The sequence below is a fragment of the Zalophus californianus genome, chromosome 7 (assembly GCF_009762305.2).
Source record: "Zalophus californianus isolate mZalCal1 chromosome 7, mZalCal1.pri.v2, whole genome shotgun sequence".
Classification (NCBI taxonomy): Eukaryota; Metazoa; Chordata; class Mammalia; order Carnivora; family Otariidae; genus Zalophus; species Zalophus californianus.
Window position 1 is genome coordinate 47,062,980 of NC_045601.1, and position 16,408 is coordinate 47,079,387.

General features: G+C 34.4%; 1 long non-coding RNA gene across 1 annotated transcript in view; it reads right to left on the reverse strand.

The window, feature by feature from the left end:
- Positions 1 to 9,964: 9,964 nt before the first annotated feature.
- LOC113926357 overlaps positions 9,965 to 16,408 on the reverse strand; it is a 30,886-nt gene continuing 24,442 nt past the window's right edge. Inside the window, exon 4 of the long non-coding RNA XR_003521291.2 lies at positions 9,965 to 10,086. This is a non-coding gene — a long non-coding RNA (uncharacterized LOC113926357). The remainder of the gene's footprint in view (positions 10,087 to 16,408) is intronic.

Below are 16,408 nucleotides of genomic sequence, written 5' to 3' on the forward strand. Positions count from 1 at the left end.
AGTGTTTTCTGATCCTTAATTCACATGATACACACACACACACATTCCAGATCGATTGCAGATCAAAATGTGAAGAAAAAAATTTATAAAGGTTTTAGAAGGACACTTTAGTATCCTTGGAATAGGCAAAGATTTTTTTAAACATACAAAATATGGGGCGCCTGGGTGGCTCAGTTGTTAAGCATCTGCCTTCAGTTCAGGTCATGATCCCAGGGTCCTGGGATTGAGCCTCACATCGGGCTCCCTGCTCCACGGGGAAGCCTGCTTCTCCCTCTCTTACTTCCCCTGCTTGTGTTCCCTCTCTCGCTATGTCTCTCTCTGTCAAATAAATAAATAAAATCTTTAAAAAAAATTTAAAAAAACATACAAAATATTTAACCATAAAAGGAAAATTGAGAAAATGGACCAAATTAAAATCAAGGACTTCTATTTATTAGAAAAACAAAACAAAACACTAAAAGAGTAGAAAGGCAACCCATAGCACAGGGGATGATACTCAAATAGAAATGCCCAATGAAGGACTTGTATGGATATAAAATGATTTATACAAATTGAAAAGGGGAAAGTCAAATAACTTGAAAGGTCATTTCACAAAACAGAATGGCCAAATGGCCCATAAGTATATGAAATGATGCTTAACATCATTACTCATAAGGGAAATGTAAATTAAAAGCACAGCATAATACCATTTTTATACCTACTAGAATGGTTAGGGTTTAGAAGCCTGACAAAACCAAGGGGACAAAATTATGTAGGAAACATAACTTTCATATATTGTTGATCGGGGTATAAGCTGGGGAAAAACCATTTGGGAATATTTGATAAAGCTAAATATATGCTTTTTATAAGGTTCAGAAATACTATTCATAGATATATACCCAAGAGAAAGGAGAGCTTATAACCAACAAAGATATTGTGGAACAATGTTTAACCAATTTTATTCACAGTAGAAAAAAACTGGAAATCCCAAATGCATGTCAGTGGTATAATGAAAAATTGTGGATGAAGAATGATAACAAATTACACATTGACATAACATGTACAAATCTCACATCCATAGTGACATCCAAAAGAAACTAGACATGGGAAAGTACAGAGTATCTGAGTTCATTTCCATGAAGTTCAATAACAAGCAAAACTAATCTGTGGTGGTAGAATTGAGAACACTGATTACCTCTGGGGAGAGCAATATTGACTTGAAAGAGGCATGAAGAAATCTCTATGAATACACTGTATCTTGATCTCAATCCTGTTTACATGAATATGTGTATATTACATATACATTTCTATTTGTACATACATGCACATACAAGTAATCATCAATTCGTACACCTAAGATTTGTGCACTTTAGTGTGTGTTTTATGCCTCAGAAAAAAATTTTGATACTAGCAATATGTTGGCTATTTTAATAGACTCAATAGGAAGGAAAAATTTCTAAAGAAGAGAAAAATACTCACTGAAAGCAAAGTACTTATTGAAATACTCACAAAGAAGTAACAAAAGCATACTTCATAATTGTCAACATAATTGTCAAGTCCTGAAACCTGCAGGTATTTAATGACAAAAATGATGCTATGTTTATGAAACTCCATCATCATGGAAATCACTACATAGCCAACTGCTTCCTAGGCAGCCACTTTGTCTCAACATGACTTTTTCCTTAAATGTCAAGATCTTTTGTCACTTTCTTAAATGTCACAAGATATTTGTACAGAACATTATAGATGGCCTAAGTTTCTTTCCTTTTTCTGGGGGCAGAAGCCAAACCTAAATTACACTTGTGCAGGTGTGGAAAGGAAAAAAAGATGTTGTTTACTGGTGATGTAGAGTTGTGGCAGGCCCAGGCAATAGGACTGAAATGTTTCCCCTATGCCATATTACAGGCTGTATGGGGCACCTAGAGTACTTTTATTGGACCTCCCTAGTTTAACCATTAGCTCCGTTGAATACAATCTTAAGCATGTGAAAGACTCATTTTTGAATACTAGCTTCAAATATAGTGTGACAGAAAGATAAAATATCTTCTTTCTTAATTTTAACTTGATTCTCTGGACTTCCTCTAGTTTACAGCAGGTGTGATTGATAGTGTGTAGGCTTCTTAGGATTGTAGACAAATTGAGATATTTCACATTGAGCTGCCCCATTCAATTTTCAGATCTTTAGTTTAATCTTGTTCTGGGGAATAGACACACATTTTTATCACCATCATATCATTTCCTGGTCCTATACTTTGGTTGGCTTTCCCCTGTAAACTTTAAACTGCTTCAATTTAATCCCCTTTAGGCTTTCATAAAGAATCTGTCCTTTTTGAAATGCTAACTTCAGATTCTGACAGCTACTTCCCATAGTGATTTTTTTTTCTACCCAGGGAATGTTATTGGAGTGGAGGTAGAGCCTTCTTCTTATACTAATTATAGTTCTTATGGTGTTATAAGTAACTGAAAGTTTAATGCAAAATATATTGATTTCCGTTAACATATCCTTGTCGAGGACTATGGGAAAGTGAGCTCTCACAGGACAAATGTCATCGTGAATGAAGGTGCCCTGGGAATGGGATAAAGGAGCATGACTGCTGTTTGTCCCATTACTAATATGCAGGGTTTTGTGGAGTTGTATGAAATATGAGCCAAGTAGAAGATTGCACATTTAACTACAACTAGTAGTCTTGGTGAGCTTTATTCAAGTGTCAGAAGTTAAATCAGTACTCTTGTAAAACAATAACAAAAACAAACAAACAAAAAATCCTACCTCTCTTAAACTTCTCATTTTCTCTCTCTATTATATTGGTCATCTTTTTTATTTGCTGTTACTCTAAAGCTACTTAAATTTCTCATCCCCGTGACTGCCCACTTCTTGCTGTTTTTCTACTTGTGCATTTTGTCCTTCTGTAATCTCATCTGTCCTCAAAGTTTTATGTAGTGTCTATATTCTAATAACTCAAATATATATATTCACTTCTCCTACATTTTTAATAGGAATATCCTGATTTCTTCTGACACTTGGGGTTTTTCACTGAAACCACAAAAAAATATGGTTGTAATTTATTTATCTCTGTGATAAGCACATGCTTTATTTATATATTTACAATTATTCTGTGAGCTGTTATTGTCTTTTTTTTTAGAAGAGAAAACAGAAGCAGAAAAGGGAACTAAATTGTCTCAGTCATGAAGCTAGTAAGTGGCATATCTGGTCTGTATAACTTCACAAATAATTCAGTCTGTACCATATTATTATGTGGGCTTCCTAAAAAATGTCCCAAAAAACACATCATTGTCCATTCAAGGTCTGTTCCTGATTTTGTACACATTACCTCATTAACAGAGTTGCTGTCCTCTCAGATACCAAAACAAAAACAAAAACAAAAACAAAAAAAACAACTGATAGTTATTTTAGACTGTTTTCTCTCCCTTATTCCTTATATTTAATCAAACAACATGTCTTACTGTAATGGCTAGCCATGTATAATGTTTTAAATTTGCCTCATCTCTCCATTTCCATTTCCCTAAGTCAGGCCCTTATCATCTCTAAAATAGTTTTTGTAATGACCTTGAGACCACTCTTGATTTCCTCAAATCTCTCTCCAAGCAGAAACCAGAAGGATTTATATGAAGTGTAAATCAGACCATGCACTCCCTTTTTAAAAATATTTTAGCCGACCTTCCATTACCTGTAAGGTAAAAACCACACTCTAGAGCATGGCATCTCTCATATACCATGACACAGCCTTTTCCTACTTTTCTTTACCTCCATTTCTGTTCCCATTATATTTGTTCACACAATATTTAGTTCCTGTACTACTCATTATATAAACATTGCAGAAATTTCTTCATATTTTACTCCTTTTATTCAATAAATATTTACTGTGCATCTACCAAATGCTAGGCATATCTCAGTGCTTGAAATATATCAGCAGATATTACTAACTAAGATTCTTGCCTTCATGGACCTTATAGTGTAGAAGAGAGATGTAGACAAGAAACCTCTAAGACATATCTTAATGTTTTACAATCCTAGGACAAACCATGTCCTGTGTGATTAATACTGTTCCTTGGGAACCATTCCTGGAGTCTTAGATCTTTCTGATATTTGTTTGTGTTTTCTTTTTCTACCTTTTTTTAAGATTTATTTCTTTATTTGAGAGAAGGTGGAAGGGTCAGAGGGAAAGGGAAAGAGAGTCTGAAGCAGACTCCATGCTGAGCATGGAGTCCAATGCCAGGCTCAGTCTCACAACCCTGAGATCACTACCTGAGGCAAAATCAAGACAGAAACTCAACTGACTGCACCACCCAGGCACCCCTGTCTGTGTTTTCTTTTTCTGTGACTCTTTTCAATTATATGGCCCTGCAGAGTTCCTGCATGGAGTACAAAAGAGACAGGAGTCAAGCACCGCTACAGGATTTTGATCTGAGCAATTGGAAGATGGAGTTGCCATAAACCTAGCAGAGAAGGTTCCGTAAAGATTTGATGGTAAGGGGTCAGTTCAGGAGCTTCATTTTGGGCATGTTGAATTTGAGACATTTATTAGACATCAAAGTAGATATACTGAGTATATCCATAGTAAGATAAACATATCTGAAGTTTGCAAAAAGGATCTGGACTGGAAATATAAATCTGGAATTTTATCAGAATACAGAGGGCAGGTATTTAAATCCATGTTGCTTATATTTTTATGGAAAATTCTTTTTTTCTCATTTTCATCTGGCAACCCTTATGTTACATAAAGACCCAGGTCAGGAACAAACTTCCCTGGAAATTTTTCCTGAAATTTCCCAGGTTGGGCTAAGTGCCCTTTTTTTTATGTTCCTATGTAATACACTGTATATAAGTATTATTGAATTTAGCATTAGGAGAAAATTCTTATCTATATATTCATCTCCCCAACTAGAGGCAAAACTTTATTTTAGGGCAGAACTGTGCATTGTTCATCTTCATATTTCCAGTCCTTAAAAGAGTGCTTTGAACTGAAAACTATGCCTGATAACAGTTCTGCAGCTCAGGCCTCAGTGCTTCCTTGTGGACTTCAGAATTATGAAGACTGGGGGCAGGGAGATAATCTCTTGGAAAAGTAGAAATGGTAAGACTGTCATCACCAAAGCCTAGTTTGTGACCCCATTTGTTCACCTACTCAGAAGATAAGCAACCATGTATACCTAAGCTCTGGGAACTGAGGTCTTGAGATTTGATCACTAGCCTAAATCAGGTTAGCATCTGACTTCTCTGGTTAGGAGGCCACATGAGGTTGGTGTATCTTCTAATTGTATCTGGGCTAGATGGGATGTCCTTAAAATCCAGCCAACCTCCTGAAGCATGGAAAAAGGAAGCAGTTCTTATTCAAATGAAAGAGTTTCTTGACCTAGAACTGTGTTCCATGGGGCTTATCCCAGTGACACTAGAGACATGGAGCAGTCTCAAACTAGACCTAGGTACCTAGAATCCTGGGCCATCTACTGGGGAAAAGTCTTTTGAAACCTCCTATCTATTTTATGCTCCTCTTTCTCTTCCCAACTGCCATATTAATGCATTGTCATATTTATTCCACAAAGGAATACATGTAAGAAAATTACCACTTATGCTGGTTCTAGGCTTGGGTACCACCTGTCCCTTGTATGAAAATCAAAGACCATGAAGAGCCATCTGACTTGTGAAGAGCTTTTAATTTATTTGACACATTTTTGAAAAACAATAGAGGGGAGTTAAGAAATGTTAAATAATTAAAACATTAGGGAAAAAAGTGTAATGAACTCCCATGTCCTTGTGACCCAGGTTCAGCAATTGGCAGACTCATGACATCTACAACTCAGTGCATTTCCTCTCCTTCCACTATACAATTTTGAAGTCAGTCTTTGATTCCATATCATTTTATCCTTAAATATTTCAGTATTTACTGTCTATCAATAAAAGGATTATTTTTTTCAAATCTAAACACAAAAGTCGTCTTTAAACCTTGAGATATAAAATAATTTGTAATAGTGTTAATACAAGCAATTATCAAGATGAAATCAGAATTCCCTCAGTTACCTCATAATTGTACTTTTAAAGTTGATTTGTTTGAACAATATTGCTTGGAGAATATCCAAACTAGGGTCATTTTATTTGGAGTTTTATTGATATGTTTCAAAACTCTTCCTTTACCATATATATTTTTTTTCTTCTTCTCCTTCTAGTTACTTAAGAAACCTGGTTGTCCCACAGCCTGGATTTTCCTGCTTGCATCTGTAGGGTCTTGTTTAAATCTGTTTCTCTCTCATCTTGTATTTTTTTTTTACAAAAAATAGATCTAGGGGGTTAGATCTAGAGGCTGGATTTGGTTCAGGCTTGACTTTTTGGCTAAAAAAAATATATCATAATTTGCTCCGTGTACTTTTTTTTTAAATATGATCTTATTTTTTTTAAAGATTTTATTTATTTATTTGAGAGAGAGAATGAGGGTGAGAGAGAGCATGAGAGGGGTAGGGTCAGAGGGAGAAGCAGACTCCCCGCCGAGCAGGGAGCCCGATGTGGGACACGATCCCAGGACTCCAGGATCATGACCTGAGCTGAAGGCAGTCTCTTAACCAACTGAGCCACCCAGGTGCCCTCCGTGTACTTTTATCAAGCAAAATAAAATGTGTCTTCTTTTTGTTCGTGTGTGTGTGTGTGTGTGTGTGTGTGTGATAACTGCTGTCTTACAATGTTAGCTATTGCCTAGATCCATTCTACTGGGGATATACAATGTGTCAATATTTTAATTCTACCACTCTTTCTCCATTTATTAGCTGAAATGATTCTATGAAAAGAAACACAAAAATTTGTTTATCCTAAGGTATTGTTAGTATGGGAAAAGCAAAATAGATGAATTATTATTTCTCTTCATTTAATAATTTCAAAAATTATGTGTTCATTGCTTAGCAGTTTTTGAAGGTGTTTCTTTTTCCTCTTGCAGATTATTAGGGAGACCTAGATATTAATATCTTGAATGTGTTTTGATTCATTATAATTATTAGTCATGTTAATGCTCAAATTGTCTTATTTTGTTAGTGGCAACCATTTCAATTTGGTCCCTGATTCCTTTTTACATTACTTCATACTTTTAATTGTTTGTTCATTTTTGCTTTCTGGCTTGATAATATAGTCTAGGTTCATTGTACTACCTCCTGCAGATCAGGAATCAGTCACATTTCCAAGTTATTTTGATTCTCTTTATGGAAAATGATGTCTAGAGGCTATATTCTGGGCTCCATGATTATTTGTTGCTACTGAGTCAGTCATTGTTTTCAGGTGTTTACATTTACAGAGCTGGGAAATAGGCTTATTTTTAAGAGGAAAGGCCAATATGTTAGAAGTATAAAGTTTTGCTCAACTTTTTAAATTTTCTATTTGTATCTTTGTTCTCTAGCACTGACAATCTTGGATCTTAATTCCATTACAGTCTGCTGTAAACAGACACTACCATATGGGTATGTCTGTGTAAGTGTATATAAAATATATAATTAATAGAATATGATTACCATAAGGAGATAACTGGGACTTGTTTTATCCTTCCTCTTCAAACAATTTTTAAAAATAAGGTAATATATTTGAAACAATTTTTAAATATCAGATAAGATATGTAACTATCCGATGGTGCAGGGCAGTAATCCTTGGGAGAAGGAACACACAAAAACGAAATGAGCCAAAATGATTTTCCTAGTTTACCGCATGGACTGCAGAACAGAGAGAGTGAACCCAAAGAGCCCGGCAGTGTTGCTGAGAAGAGGAAGTAGCATGCAGAATTTGATGAACAAAGATGGCTAGAAATACAGGATACCAGAGAGAAGAGTAATACCAAAGAACTGAAGAGGGTTCTTCTCAAGTCTAGTATTGATCCACATATGTGTTTAAGGAATCTATCAAAGCCAAAGAAAAAAATGACCAGTAAGCAAAAGGCTCTCATTAGGCCAGAGTGCAAAGAACTCCTAGTACATGAGTAGAGTAAAGGGGGAATTTATTCTACAGTAAAGGCCGTTTTTGATTTGGTAAAATAGCTTAAAAGCAAGAATTAGGAAGATATTTTTTTCCAAATAACTTTATTGCTTCTCAGAAATAAGCCAAAAAGAAAAGAAAATAATAGTAACAATAATAGTAAGTAGTGGATCTAATGATCTAAAGTTCACAATGTATGGAATCCAATAAAAAATTACCAGGATATAGGAATGTATGATCCAGAACAAAGAGAAAAAAAATTGATCAATTTGTGCCAGGGATGGCACAAAATAATCAAATTACTAGAAAAGGATACTTATAACAGCTATTATAAATATACTTTGTTTTAGAAAGTAGAGGAAAGTAGGGTCATGATAAAGAGAGTTGAAATATATAAAAAACACTCAGGTGGAACTTCCAGAGACAAAACCTAAAATGTCTGAGGGTAAAAATACTCCATCTAGGATTAACAGCAGAATAGACAATGCATAAGAAAAGATTAGTAAACTAAGTCCATACAATAGAAGTGATCCAAAATAAAACAAGAAAAAGACTGAAAAAAAAAAAAAAGAACAGAGCATCAGTGAATTTTGAAACTATACCAAGTAGTCTAACATATGCATAATTGTAGTCTTCAGAGGTAATAGAGTTGGGGGGACAACTTTTGAAGGTATATGCGTGCCCCATTTCCAATTTGATTAAATTGGAAATAATTTTCTTGTGTGATATTTGCTGCTAACTGTATACCAAGTTTGATTTGCTTTTGATTTTAAAAACTTTATTTTAAATTTGATATAATTCTATTTTAAGATTTTGTATAAAAGTTTCATAATTCCAATGTTAAATCTTAGAAGCAAGGTGTATTCTGAGAAATCTATCCTCTATCCCTGTTTCTTCCAACGAGGTCCCTCAATTCCTAACAACAACTTTAAAAAATTTTATAATTTATGGTTTCAGTTGTTACAAGTAAATACATGTGGGTGTGTGTATGTGGGTGTGTGTATCTTTGGAGAGGCATATAGATATATAGATTTATTTGTATTAATTCTTTATAAATAATACTATACACTTTTTCCATCTTGCTTTTTCACTTAACAATTTATCCTGGAGAACATTCTATTTTAATTTATGGACAGAGTCTTTATCCCTTTTTATAGCTGCTCAACTGCATGGTATCCTGTTGTTTATCCTTAAACCAGTCATCTGTGGACAGGAATGTGGGTGATTTCTGTCTTTAGTTATTATAACAGTGCTGCTACAATGAATAGCTTGTACATATATCTTTTTATATTTTTCTGATCACTCTTATTACTTGTTTCCTTCATTTTACTATGTCTTAAAATGGCAAGAGTTAGTTAAATCAAGTAGCTATATAGGGGACCTACTATACATCCCTGTGTGATATGCTTATAACTGATGAAATTTGTACTATAAATGAAGAGTATATGAGCATCTATCCTCATACACCTGTCAAAATTTTTTGTTATTGATTTTGGATACTTGCTGATTCATTTGTAATCATTTTAGGTAGTAGATGATTTATTTGTTGGGAAAAACTCAAGGACTCAATGATTATGTTGATTCTATATTTTCACTTTGGTGAGCTACTGTTGCTTCCCACATGAGAAAGTTAACTAACGGGAGAGAGGACAAAAATAAAAAGTATTTCTCTGTACTATAAATCAAATAATGTGTGTAAAGTGCTTTATAATATCCAAAATACTTCCACATTTATTATTAATTTATTTGATTTATATAAAAATGTTTTTTCTATTTTAATTCCACTATAGTTAACATAACAGTGATTTCATTTCATTACATCCCACTTTGGGGAATTAATATTGGAAAAAATACTAGCAGAAATAAAAATTAAAATTCATGGTAATATTTCTTACTTACTTCTGTGCTTATGATGATAAAAGCAACACAAATGGAAAAAAGCCTAAATGCCATTCCAGATAGTTTATTGTTACATACCAACATGATGTAATATGCACAGGTAATGATAACTACCTGGTTTTTTACACAGCCTGCTCCGCGCCCTCGCTGGGAGAGTCTTCAAAGAACAGTGTCATGTTTGATACAAATATTCCAGACTTCTCCTCTTCTTTTTAGGAGTGATGATGATGGGCAGAAGGGGAAAACTGTGAAATAAAATGACATGTGTTACTGCCTACACTGATTTTTCCAGAATGAGAAGGAAACACAAGTCAGAAGGACCCAGAGATGCCCTGGTGATTGTCAGCGCTCAAGTGAATCCCTTTATATATTCCTAAAATTTTGCCCTTCTAGATATTCTATCTTGTGTGAAACAACTGCCCCCCTCCCCTCAGATTACTTTCCAGTCCTTTTCTATTAAACTCCTCCTCTATTACTTCATTTAAATGTGTCTCTTTCTCATCATCATAAAAATAACCATAACTAGAAGGTGGCATTCTTTTTACCAAGACAATTCAGGATGAAGTGGGCCTGGTTTTGCCTTGATTCTGATTTTCTAATCTGTTGGGTCTGAGTGTTCTTGGCTTCCTTCACTTTTGAAGTTAAAAGCATGACAACCATTTCACACTTCTGTGTGTATTCTCGTCTTGTTCTCTTTCTTTCTAAGTTTGTTTGACTGATCTGGAAGAGTTTGTTCTGAATTCACTGTAATTCCATTTATATGTACTATCTAAACTTAATCCATGGTCTTTCTTCTGAGCAATTGAGTCCCTTGTTTAAATTCTTCCTCCAATTAATAAAGTCTATTCAAAATTTAAAATAATGAAGAAAACTTTACATTTTGAAAATAATATATTAATTGAAATAGAAGTTAACCAAGTGAATGGAACCCATAATTTCAATTCCATAAACTACTTCTACTTATGAAAAAAGGCTAGAAGACATCTGTAAAGTTAAAATTGTTTTTGTATGTGGAATATGGGATTTTGTGTGTGTTTTAAAATATATACATCAATATTATTTATAATTATTGTTTCAATTTTTAGAAACCCTTAAATCTACAGCTAAAATAAAAATGAAAGGCACAGATAATGATAACTACCTTTTTTTTGCACTCCCAATGAAATGGGAGTGTGACACAAATTTATTCTAAAAAAATATAAATATGTGATGGATTTAAAAAAAGCATAGATTTTTGAAATTAGTAAATAGTATTTGAATAGAGTATATGCCTTTTAAAAGGCAATTTTTAAAAAGACAATCTAATTGTTCTACAGTCTGGCAATCCATAAACCTGATTTTTAAAACAGAACAGCAATTAAAACAGATAACAAGAATTTTTAAGTTGAAGATAACCACAGGGAAGAAGATGGATTTCACATTCTCTCATCTCTTCATGTTTTTTCCTTGGACCCCACATAGAAACTCCCTACAACATGTCTGGAAATTTCTCATTGGAGTGCTGGGAAAGGAACATACGCCCACCTTTTCACTTCCAAATCCTTCTTCCTTTTCCTTGCATGGAGAGCAAGGTACTTTTCTGTAAGTTGGGAATAGTGCTAGTCTGACATGTACTAAAATGTTCTTTCCTTTTAAAGACATTTATTAAAATTTCTTTCCTGTTTTGTGCTGTATGTTAAGCCTATCCTTCCTACTGTGTTTTTTCTTGCCTTTCAGCAAGTCTTGTAATGTTTGTTGAAAGTGAAAAAGCAAATATTGGGAAATAGAACTGAGGAAAATAGGCCTTTAATGTGACAATTTATGTTGTTGAACTGGGCTGTATTTTAATGTTTTTTGTAGCTGTAGGTAGAGACTTAAAATTCTTCTAGTGTTCTTATTTTTTTTCTGCCATCTTGCCTTTAGGGCTTCTTTCCCCTGGCACTGCTGCTTAGAGAAGGCCTGCCCCTTACAGCTTTCACAGTCTTGCAGCTGTAGTCCATGATTGTTATACCGGGGCTTCCTTAGTGTACTGGTGGATGGAAGAGGCATTCTGTGATCTTGCATTTAAGTCTGTAAAATGGCCTGTGTTTTGGAGCTGCGGTCTTTACATGTCTCTCAGACTCTCTGTCTTTGGTATAACATTTTTCTCCCTGCTTCCTACACTGGTTTCAGCCTTCCCAATCAATTTCCTCCAAGCCCTGTCCCCTGTTGACTATTTCTCCCTTCTTAAGTGAGAAAGGAAGCTTGGAGGAGCTGGAGGGAAGGAATTCTTTTCTCCCTGCTGGATAAGGTTTCTGAATAGCGCTCTGGCAAAGAGGTCTTTTGTTAAGGAGAAAACTATAGGGCTGGTTCACAAAGCGTCCAAGAAAAGTCATTATGTTTTAATTTGTCTAGCTGTTTTTTATTGTAGGGATGGGAGTGATGATTTCCAAGGTCTTCACATGTAAGAAATTTAAGCCCCCACATACTATATATTTTTAAATATTTTTATTTATTTGACAGAGAGACACAACGAGAGAGGGAACACAAACAGGGGGAGTGGAAGAGAGAGAAGCAGGCTTCCTGTGGAGCAGGGAGCCCCACGCGGGGCTCGATCCCAGGAGCTGGGATCATGACCTGAGCCAAAGGCAGACTGAGCCACCCAGGTGCCCCCCACATACTATTTTTAACCAAGATCATTAATATTAATTTACTTAAATTTAACAGTGTAAAAATAAAAGTTGAATTAAGAAATCCATTAGTTTTATAAAGGTAGGAAAAATATTGTGAAATACATTTTAATGTAAGCATGATTATTTTATACCACAGAGACCCACTTCATCTCGTATTATCAAATACTTATTTGAGAAACTTAGGAAGTTAATACATTTATATTTCATCTCACTTGTCAACTGGGCCCCAATATTTTTTGTTTCTTTTAATGTGCTTTTCATTTTGACAGTGGTCTTAATATTTTTTCTCTATTTTTTTCCTAATTTCTGCCATTGTGCTCTTCATCTCCTATAACTTATAACTTCTTCTTTGGATCTGGTTCTGGAAATATTATATTGTTGCCAACTTCTTTGATTCTATGACAAAATACCTATTTTCTTCCATAGTACTCTTAGATAATTCCTCTTGTGATGTATGTACTTCATGTACCTTTATTCATCTGTCTCATCTTTTTTTGGGGGAAAAAAGCCAACTGCTATGCATAGCTTCTCTCTTGATTTCTTTCAGATTATCTTTCATCTTTGGTGCTAGGTATATGTTTGAGATAAGTGGGGAAGAGAGGGAAGTAAAGATCTAGTAATCCACACTGTTGACTTCGGCTCAATGCATCTTGCCTAATCTATCATTTCTTCACCCAGGGAGAGAGTGTCTTCCAAAGCTTATGGCATTCAGGGTGTCAGCATGGCTCACGGCAAAAATGCTTTAGTTCATATCTTCTCTTCATCATGTTCACTACCTCCCTGGCCTTCTTCCATGACATTTATTCCTGGTAACTTCCTTTGGCTGAGGGGTTAGATTATAGAAAAATAAATGGCTTGACAGCACAGTGTAATTTTTCAACTTCAATCCCATTGCTGTTCTGAATTATCACAGAGGATCACTAGAGGGAAAACTCCCACTTTTGCCCCAGCCCACCCAACTTTTGCTCTTCATTTTAATCAAAGCATCAACAGAGATTTTTTTTTCCTAAATACCAATCTTAATATCAGAGAAAAGCTGCTTCCAGCTGGGGTGAGATAGGGTTGTCGATCACCTTGCAGCTTCCTTTGGGCAATATTCCCAGCATCTGGCAAAATATTATTCATAGATTCTGATTGGAGTTATGTCATTTTTTTTTCTGGATGCTATTTTGAAATGTCATTTTCTGATCTCAGAAATAATTTTAATTTACCAGTGAAATAATACTGCCAGGGAAATTAACAAAAGGATAATGACTACCACTCCTTTCTTTTCTTCATTATGCTTTTGAGTTTTCTGAACAGCTATCAGTAGATTTTTGGCTCTGAATTGGGCTATGAAATATTTTGGGCAAGTTTTGAGATTAATTTAATGTGTTTGTGTCAGATTGGAAATTAGCAGCAAGAACCTTTTGGTGGTCGACTTTCATCTCTGGAACTTATTCTGTGTAGACCTTTATGAAATTCTAGGATATTAGATCTCAACACAGTAGCAGATTTGTTACCTGAGCAACTTGAAGGGCCTGAAAACTTGAATATAAATAAGCTCTCAGAGTTTCAGGATTTTTCTTTCCGTCTACAATATTATCTTGAGAGCTATTGGAATTCCTTTTGCATTACTATTTCTATTTTTATATATCCTCCCAGAAGAGTACATTTTAGCATGAACTCCAGAATAGAATAAAAAGAAAAGTTTCTTTCTGAGATAAATATATGTATAGAAGCTAATATATAAGAAGGATCATATTTTTATTAATTTCCTTTACCTTATTATAAATTTTAAACAGTTAATGAAAGACACAACCAGCTTTTTTTTGGTTCCAGAGTATAAATATAAAAATAGAATTACTGTTAAAAGTGCAAATAACATCATTCCCTGTAAGTGTTTCCTTTAGAGGCACAAGTTTATTCAATTCTTTTGAGATCTAGTGTGTATTGCATTTAGGTTGTCTACTCCCTGAGTACACCTGTGCAAATGTAATGAATATTAATAATTCTTCTATATCTACACTAAGGAAAAGCCAGCCAGTTTTTTTATGTAATTAGAATCTCACAATATGTTTACTGCTCTTTGTTATTACTTTGCTTATCTGAAAAAGTGCCGAAGGCCATTTTTTACTGTTAACTGAAATTGTGTAATCTCATAGCAATTTCCTATAAAATTTCAAGTGACAAAGTCAGACTGCTAAAACAGTGAATCAGAATACAGAAAATAAATTTAAATTCCATTAACTCTTGAAAACTCTGGAGCTCCAGCTTTCTGCATTAAGAAAAATAATTGAGAAATTTTTATTTGTAGGTAAAACTCTGTAAAGTATCACGTGAGGTGCTTTTGATTTAGTAAATATCACATGTACCTTAAGTTAAATACATATGTAGAGATTTGAATACATTGCTTCTATTGTGTTAGAATGTACCTTAGACTCTAGTAAAAAACTGTAGTAAAAGTGGATTTCCAACTATTAAGTAGAGTAAAACTACGGAGGAACCACATAGATAATGGACAATTACCTTAAAGCATCATTTTTAAAAAATCAAAAATATATGAGTTTCCAGTTGTATATAGATTTAGTTAAACTTTGGCACTGGAAGTCAGGGTATCTTTTCATATAGCATTGGCACTCATTAGGAAAGTGTGTTTTGTCAAAAGTATCAAACTACAGGCATGTAACAACTTTGTCAACTAGGCAATTCAATACTCTACAGCATGCTTCTTCCTTGAAATGAAAGGAGAAGAAGAAGAAGAAGAAGAAGAAGAAGAAGAAGAAGAAGCAGCAGCAGCAGCTAGCATTCCTTGCTTCTGGTTCAAAACTAAACAGAAGACAAACTTGAAAAAAACCACTCCTGATATATAGTAACAATTTTAAAGAATATCAATTGTATAAGGGAAGGACTAAAAAATGTGTTTATAGAGATCCAGATATAACAACAGTACCAAAATTACACTATCACTTGTAATTACTGGTAGCAAATAAAGCTGAAGAATTAGTTGTCTAATACTTTAGGAAACAATACAAATATCCTAAGGATAATAATATAGGATTCTTATCATCTATAGTAGGGAAGCGTTCTTCCAATTTGTACTAATAATCTCAGGTGTGTGGTGCTCCTTGAACTGGAAAAATAGTGTGACAGGGAAAGCTGTGAGGACAGCAGTGCACCATGACCTCTCCCCCTCATAAAAGCAGGTGCAATTTTACTTTCATTCCTGCCGCAAATTTATTAATTTTGAACGCTTTGTACATACATTTCCTCAAGATTTCTTATAATTTCCACACTCTTCTAGAATAGAATACACATTCTTTCCTTTTTCTTTTCCAGGAAGATAAGATAGCAGGTTTTTCATGGTAACAAATTTACAGTCCTCAGAAAATCATGGTTTTAAATTTCAGGAAACATCATTTTAACTCCAACCCTATTCTAAAGCTTATTCATTTTCATTGGGGGGTCCTATGAGATGGCTGAGGTATTTTGGTGTTTCTTCCAGAACCACCCATCAGAATGGTGAGCTAAATGAAAGGTTGGTTTTTTAAGTCACTAATTTGTTGGTTACTTTGTTACTTTGTAATAGATAACAGATAACACCATTCTAGGCTCTCTGTTAATTATGGCCTTTGCATATACCATTTAACTGCTCACCATAACCCTGTTGTATTAGATGAGATTGCATTGCTTACCTAAGATCACAGAGTTGGTAAATGATAGCATTGAAACCTTGACTAAGTTCACAATCCTACTAAGTTACCACAATGACACATACAAACTTCTCATATTCATGTGATAGTATAAAGAAGGATAAAAAAGACATCAGCATTAGCATGGGGAAATCTTGGGTATCTATGGATAAAATAACTATAAGAAATAATTATTGAGTGTGTAATGTATGGAGATTAACATAACATAATAATAAAAAAAGAAA